The sequence below is a fragment of the Alligator sinensis genome, unplaced genomic scaffold, assembly GCF_000455745.1.
Source record: "Alligator sinensis unplaced genomic scaffold, ASM45574v1 scaffold229_1, whole genome shotgun sequence".
NCBI lineage: Eukaryota > Metazoa > Chordata > Crocodylia > Alligatoridae > Alligator > Alligator sinensis.
In genome coordinates, this window is record NW_005842821.1 from 546146 (window position 1) to 553645 (window position 7500).

At 37.7% G+C, this 7500-nt stretch overlaps 1 pseudogene; it reads left to right on the forward strand.

Annotated features, from left to right (window-relative positions):
* Positions 1–7500, forward strand: part of LOC102373681 — a 21097-nt pseudogene that overhangs the window by 2284 nt on the left and 11313 nt on the right.

The following is a 7500-nucleotide window of genomic DNA, read 5'->3' on the forward strand; positions in this document are numbered from 1 at the left end:
CACGAGGGCCGTCCCGGTAGCCCCGGCCGCGGCACCGCGCGAGCCCTCGGGATGCTTGTGATCCCGGGCGGGGGGTCTCCGGACACGTCTCGCTCCTTCCCTTCTCCCTCCCTAGCGCTGGTACCAAATGTCCAGTTATTTGGTTGGGGGGAGCCATGCGCCCTCCTCTCTGCATTGTCATAATACATGCATTTATTTCACTGATGGAGGAAAACCCGGCCTCTGTTAACGGCACCGCGCGAGCCCTCGGGATGCTTGTGATCCCGGGCGGGGGGTCTCCGGACACGTCTCGCTCCTTCCCTTCTCCCTCCCTAGCGCTGGTACCAAATGTCCAGTTATTTGGTTGGGGGGAGCCATGCGCCCTCCTCTCTGCATTGTCATAATACATGCATTTATTTCACTGATGGAGGAAAACCCGGCCTCTGTTAAATGAATCTCTGGGGCGTGACGTGGAGGGACACCTCTCTTCCGCTTCATTGTAACTGGCATGGGGTTTTGTCTTGGGGATTTTTCCTTTGGAAAAAAAAATGGGGACATTGAACCATATGTGTTTCTTAAAAAAAAAAAAAAAAAATCCGGTACCGTTTGACTCTGATAAGGGCGAAGGGTTTTCACACCAGGATCATACACAGTTTTACATGCTCAATCCACACAGGTGTGCACTTTCATCAGTTTTCAGCTGTACAGTGTCACTGATATTTGTCACTGGGTTAATTTTAGCTACCGCTCAAAAGTGCTCTATTATTCCCCCCTCTCCAAAGAGCTGCTGTCGTAATCCTCTGACAGTGTCCTTGTTCAGTGAGTAAAATATCACCTGGTGAAGTTGTGTATGTTGAATGCTCAGTTTGTATGCAAGTAGAATGAGTAAGCAGTCTTCCTTGCTAATTTATCTGTAGAGAGAAACAGAAGTTTTAATCATCTTTTTCCCTATTTTTTTTTGAGGAGGAGGTAAGATTAATACCATGTGCAATTATACCCTTAATTTCTTATGTTGATTATATGAATATATATTTCTGCAAATTGTGTTGTTTATGCACACTTTCATGTATTGCAGCATAATGCCAGGATTGATTTAATGAAATGCAATGTAGCAAGAGAGGTCTTATGCCATCAGGAATGTAAGTGTCTATTTAACAGACAACCTCACTACATTATTCTACTATTATCTTCTTTGCAGTTTTAAAAGAACTGTAGATAATTCTTCAAGATATTGAAACATTTAGTTTATGGTTCTATTGCTGTGGTTGTCACCTTCACTTTATATCAAATTTGAGACTTATTTCTTAAGGATGTCTCTATTTTCTGCTTTATTTGCACATTGATAGCTCTGCTGAATGACTAGTCACAGCAACTCTTCTCTCTGATAGAAGTATATTAAAATTTGAAAGCCTAAGACTAATCTGCTTTACAGGACTGTTCAACTCTTTGATTAAAGGGAAATATGAAATTCATTCTAAAGCTCTTTGTTCCCTTGTTTATATAGTTTTAACAGTTCTATTAACAAGCACAGGTTTAACCTTTTCCCTTAACAACCTTGTTGATACATTTTGTTTCCTTCTTACATATTTATTGAAAGTAGTCGTCTTTGAATTTATGGGTCTTCTCTTGCTACCAGGAGAGAGAGAGAGAGAGAGAGAGAGAGAGAGAGTGTGTGTGTGTGTGTGTGTGTGTGTAATACCAGGGACACTATCTTGATGCCATTTTACTTTAAAATCCTGTAGCTTGCATCATTTCCCCCCCTCCCTTTCTTGGAAACTAGACTGTCACTTGGATCTTCTGTTGCATTAGCACTTAAATCTAAAGTGGATAAGATTTACAAGCTTGGTCTGCATCCCTCATTTTATTTAAATTAAGGCTGGTGAATTTAGAATTAGCTGTATAGATAAATAATTAAAAGTACTCCTGGTTGTGTGTGGGTATCATGCACAGTCCGAAAGCTTGATCCTCCGAACCTATCCAGACAGTCCTTGCTTACTTTCATAGTCCTGTTGACTCCAGTGGGATTACTGGCATGAGTGGGGGTTTAGAGCCTGTGACTACTAATGTAAGGGCCCCAGGGGAATGATAGATGAATTTGCCTCTCTGTTTCTATATGCTGGTTTTATTTAAATGCACAACAGTATTTAATGCAGGGCAGCATAGTTACTAAAACAAATTTTATGAACATGTAGTGGGGATCAGCTGAGTCTTGCTATGACTCTTCAGTTTAGCAGCATGTGGCATATTTGAAAATATGATTTTATTAGTTTCAAAATACTACTGGTATACTCTTAGGTGACTTCTAATATATGGTAATAAAAATTTAGACATTTCAGGTATCATATGATTTAATCTAATTAATTACTCTAATAGCTGCTTTCAGGTAAAATTTTGAAATATGGTGATCCTATTTTGATTAGTACCTTGAAGACAGTAATAGTTTTCATGCAAGTATAAGATGTAAACTTGCGTGAGGAGAAGCAACAGATTGGTTCCATCATAGAATTTTTTTTGGGGGGGGCGTACTTAAAAGATTATGATTAATAATGCTGTCTTGCCAAAGAATGCCAACACAGGTGTTCATCATTATCTTAATTAAGAGCCTGAGAAAATGTCATTTTTTGGCATGAATTATGAAAGGAGATGCATCAGAAGATAATTTTGACTTTTTTGCAGAGGTAAAGGGAAGGAAGACTTCCCTGATCGTAATCTCTGGTATTTTCTGATGTTTCTATTTCAGCTTATTTTGATTTAGGTGTTTGCTGACTCATTAGTAAAAATCTTGGTGTGCGGCCTTGGTACTGTGAGGATTATAAAAATAGACCATCGAAGGAAGGCATGTTTGTTTATAGGATCTAACTGACAAAGTTCAGCAAGCTAGAAAGTATTAGAAAACATTTCTCTAGATGAAAGAGAATCGTGAGGGAGAACAACATTTCTTAATATGTTTACTTAAAAAAGCAGGAAAGCATTAAGCTTTGTACTGGTGTACAAAGACCAAGAGCAAAATGAGGTTGCTATGATGATTATGAAACATATATTTAAAACAAGCATGCTTAGTAAGGGAATATCTTCTCTCATTCTCACTTTGTAAAATATTGAGGCAATAAAATGGATTAAAACATGAAGGTAAGAAATTTTGTTCTTAGTACTTCAAATCAATGTGTCATTAGCCAAGAGATGACTAAAATAACACCCCAGAAATGTTGGCAGAAGCAGCAGCAATAGTAAAAATATGTGCCTATTCTGGAAGCTGAAACTACATGTAATAAATGGCTTCTTGCACTGGTAAATATTCTCACACAAAGGTTCTGTAGAATGTACCCTTAACTTGTTTTTGTTTCCTGCACTTGTGGGGGTGTGAAAATCCACTTGTTTGCTTTCTCTGGATTCATAATCATTAAGATTTTGAAGAAAAATCTTTCAACTGACTTCTTCCCTGTGACCAAGTTTCAGATCTTATGCAGGTTAGACTTTTCTACTTTTTTTTTCTTAGTACTGTTATATATGTCAGCTAACTTTAGTCTCCTTATGGAAACAAACAGGTAATTATGAGTTTTAGTAATTTTTTATTAGATCAAATAAACTGCATACTCTTAACAAATAAAGCCATATACACTTTTGCTGCCAGCTTACTTAAACGTAATTTCTTTCAACATACTTTGTATGGGGTAAATTCCACTTATACTGAAAGAAATATTTTGACACTACCATGGGAGAACATGGAACTTCCTTACAAATTAATGTAATTGACATAAATGGTGCTACTTGCTTTAATTTTGTCTTTGTCTAGTCAACAAATTCAAGATGTCTCAAGGGTTCATTTCCTTTATTGAGTTCTGTGTATGGACAGAGAAAGCAGATTCTCCTAATAATGAACAAGAAAGAGTGAAGGTTTCCCCTCTCCCCCCCCCCCCCCCCCCTCCCCATTTTCAGCACTTAAAATGTTTTGCATTTAGATCAGGCCTTCTCTCATATTAGTTCATTCCACATTTTAAGAAAGAATGCAGTGCTGTTGACTAGTGTCTGTTCAGTCAAAACTGTAAAGGTTTTGGGGACCTGTAACTTTCACCATCTTCTCAGGGGTCTCAGAGGTACTTAGAACGTCTCAGGATTGAGACAGGTTCTATCCACTGGTGCACCACACTGCATTTGTCAGTGTTTCATGGGTGTAACTGAGGCAGGGTCTAATTCTTTTGTTGGGTGTAATAGATGTCTGGGTGTTTCACATTATTACTAAGATCTAATTCTTTAATGTTTAGAAGGATTTGTATTTTTTCCATGGAGATTTACTTTTAAGTTTTGTAAACCTTGCTGTTTTTCAAATGTAATACTGATTACCAGTTTGTGATAGTTCAATGATGCTTCTTTGCCTGGAAACTCAGGTAGGCCTTACTAGCTTCAAAACTGAAAGCCTCTTTTAACAGCTGTTAATTCCTTAACTTTATTAACATTTCAAGTGTTTCTAGCTATAACGTGACCAGTGCAAACACCAAATATATAGTCATCAATTCTTGAAGTTGTTTACTGTAATGTATATGCACATCTGAGATCTTCATTTATTGCTATAATAAATCATTGTTTCACAAAGGAGAGATGGCCAAGTCTCTAGTGTAAAGGTGGATATAATTGATCCAGGTATAAGTTCCGTAGTGCTGTGTAATAAGCTTACAGCTGATTATTTCTTCTATATCCTTGCAAAAATATCTCACGTCTTCCTGGGTTTCTTTTCCTCAACAGAGCAACTTTCAACCTTTCCTGCTGATAAACCTGTCATTTCCCCAGTCTTTCTAGGTGATCTTGTCACAGCTCAAGAAATCAGAATTTGTTTCTGAAATATGCTCTACTGGCATCCACAGAACTCAGCCTCTTGCCCTTCACATTTTATTCTTTATAGGATCCTGCATGGTGCAACGTTTAGGAACTCTGTTTTCAATTAAGCTGTATTAGGTAACTAAGATCTTCTTTCATATCCTATAACAAAGTATCAATATCCAGATGGCAGTGTACTAGGATAAAATAGCTATAGACATGTCCGCTACTGTAAAGCCAAGAATGACCATTTTAGCCACCACAATAAATAAAACTGAGGTTATGACTGTAGGCCTATTGGAGTTGCACTAAATAAAGCTACAGCTCTGTTTATTACTGTTTTCATTGGATAATATGCAGCTATAAAACCTGCTTGAAGTTTTTTATTAAGAATACTCTGTCATTTTAAAAGAGTGTCTACAACTTCTTAATAATAATAATGGTGCAGGAGTTACTTTGCTTATGTTGACTTCCTGTTTATTATGTCAGAGGACTTTCTCGATCTCTCTGACATGCTGTTTGCTTTAGATTACTGTGTGTGTTTCTAGGGCAGGAGGTAGCCCAGTTAGTTTTTTGATTTTGGAAGTTACTGCTGTTCTGGCCTGGTTTCAGTTTGTAGCTAGATTACTAGTTGATGTTTAAGTGTTTTAAGAAAGAAATTAATGCCGTTATGGCATAATTTGCTCCATTAGCTCTTTAATTAAAATTTGAAGAAATAGAGCAGATACTTAGTAATATGGGACTGTGGAAGAGTTGAGGAGTCTTTTTTTAGGAAGCCATCTGGCAGCTAGATAGGGTCTAGAAATCTTAATTCCTGGTTCTGCTGCTGATGCATTTTTCTGACCCCCCCCAGGGAATAAACTTGTAACCACTTTCGCTCAATAACATCAACATTTTTCAAAAAGTTAAGATTTTAAGTTGCTCCTGTATAAAAGATAATATAATCTCTTAGACTACCTTCTCTTACTGAGAAATATTGAACTTTTGTTCTACTACTGACCCAGTAATCCAGCACAATGCTGTTTCTCAGACTTCAAGTGCATGAACACAAGTTGAATACAGAATAGCTGACACAAATGCCTTTTCTATATGTGACACGTAAATTGTGGCACCTAGTACATACAGAACTTGGCATTCTGTACTAATGGATTGTAACAGTAATTTGAATCAAGTGCCTTTTGTATGTAAAAGCAAAAGAGGAATGAAATATAGACGAGGAGACTGGAATATACATTGCTTGGTCATAAAACATGTATGTAGGTGGAAACAGCCATTACCATCTTACTGGCAACAAGATTATCCCTCTGCCTCAACTGCAGCCTCCCTCCTATTGGCCCACCACCCCTAAAATTATTTTTCTGTTTGACAGAGTGCAGATGAGTAAAAGCAGCAAGATTCCCAATGGGAAAGATGACACCAGTAATCCATTCTACTGGAGATGCTTGAATACGGGAAGGAGACCTCACAGAAAGCCAGGATGTGCACTTGAGCTTGTAGCTATTTTTAACAATGTTAAATTACTTTCAAAAGTAATGGTAAGTGCTTTGTTTTGTGCACACAATATTTCTCTAAATAAGATGAGTTTATCACACTGGTGGTACTTGCTATTTTTCATATTGGTCCCAGGTTACCTCTCTTTTTCATATAATACAGAATAAATTAATGTCTTCTGGTACATAAAGTTTGAGTTGATTGATGTGGGTTGTATTAATAGTGTCATGTAGAGCAGGTAGTTAACTTCTTTTTTTTTGGTAAATGAACAACTTAATTTTTCTTTTTCAGACAAGGTGAGTGAGACAGATCCTAGGAAGGCTGAGGAATGGGGAAAAACCTGTATTGAAGGTAGCCAGCTTGCTCCAGTAAAGCTTTCTTCATCAGGTAGGGTATTGCTAATACAGTCATCTATTTAGCCATATTTTATAATGGCACTATGATGCTGGTACCTTACCAATATCCTGTATTGATCACATGAGGCAGCATTAAAAATGTGTATTTTCCTTTTTTCACCCCTAGGGCTTTGACTTTGTCCCAAAGTCTGCAATGAAAAAAAGTACACGAGAAACGTAGGTGATTAAGTTAAAACTAATCTCTATAATAAACACCCACATTTTATCTTTTAGGTCTTTCCCTCAGTGATGGTTCTTTTCTGCTTCAAGGAGGATATGAGGGAGAAAATATGATTTAAATGATTCAAGAAATTGAGGTAATTCTTCAAATGACTCTTCCTTTCCCTCCATCATCCCCATACCTTGACAATCTCTCTAGACCTTGTCCAGCAAATAGCAGCATCTGTATTGTTGGCTCAAGAATGCTTTGTAAACACCATAGGCTTTGCAGCACCATCCATTGTGCTCTCTTGTAAGGACTTACCTCACTAATGGAGTAGTTGTGACCTCTTATTTTTCCAAGGCTGGACTTTGTGAGTCTCTTCCCATGTGTAGCTTCTGGGAGTTGATACTGGACCAAATACATACTATTCAGCATATTGTAGGGTATAATTGTATTGGTGGGGAGATGTGACTGGATACCATAATGATGATAAATGGTGTGTGTGTCATATCTGTATTTTACAAATGGGAAACTGGTACACAGGAAAGATATCTTCCATCTATTACTTCTGTGAAACTTGACCCACCTAACTGGGTAATGTCACATGAGAAAATGACAGTTTGTCTCAGGAGAAGGGTAGAGTGGGAAGCACTGATGTGC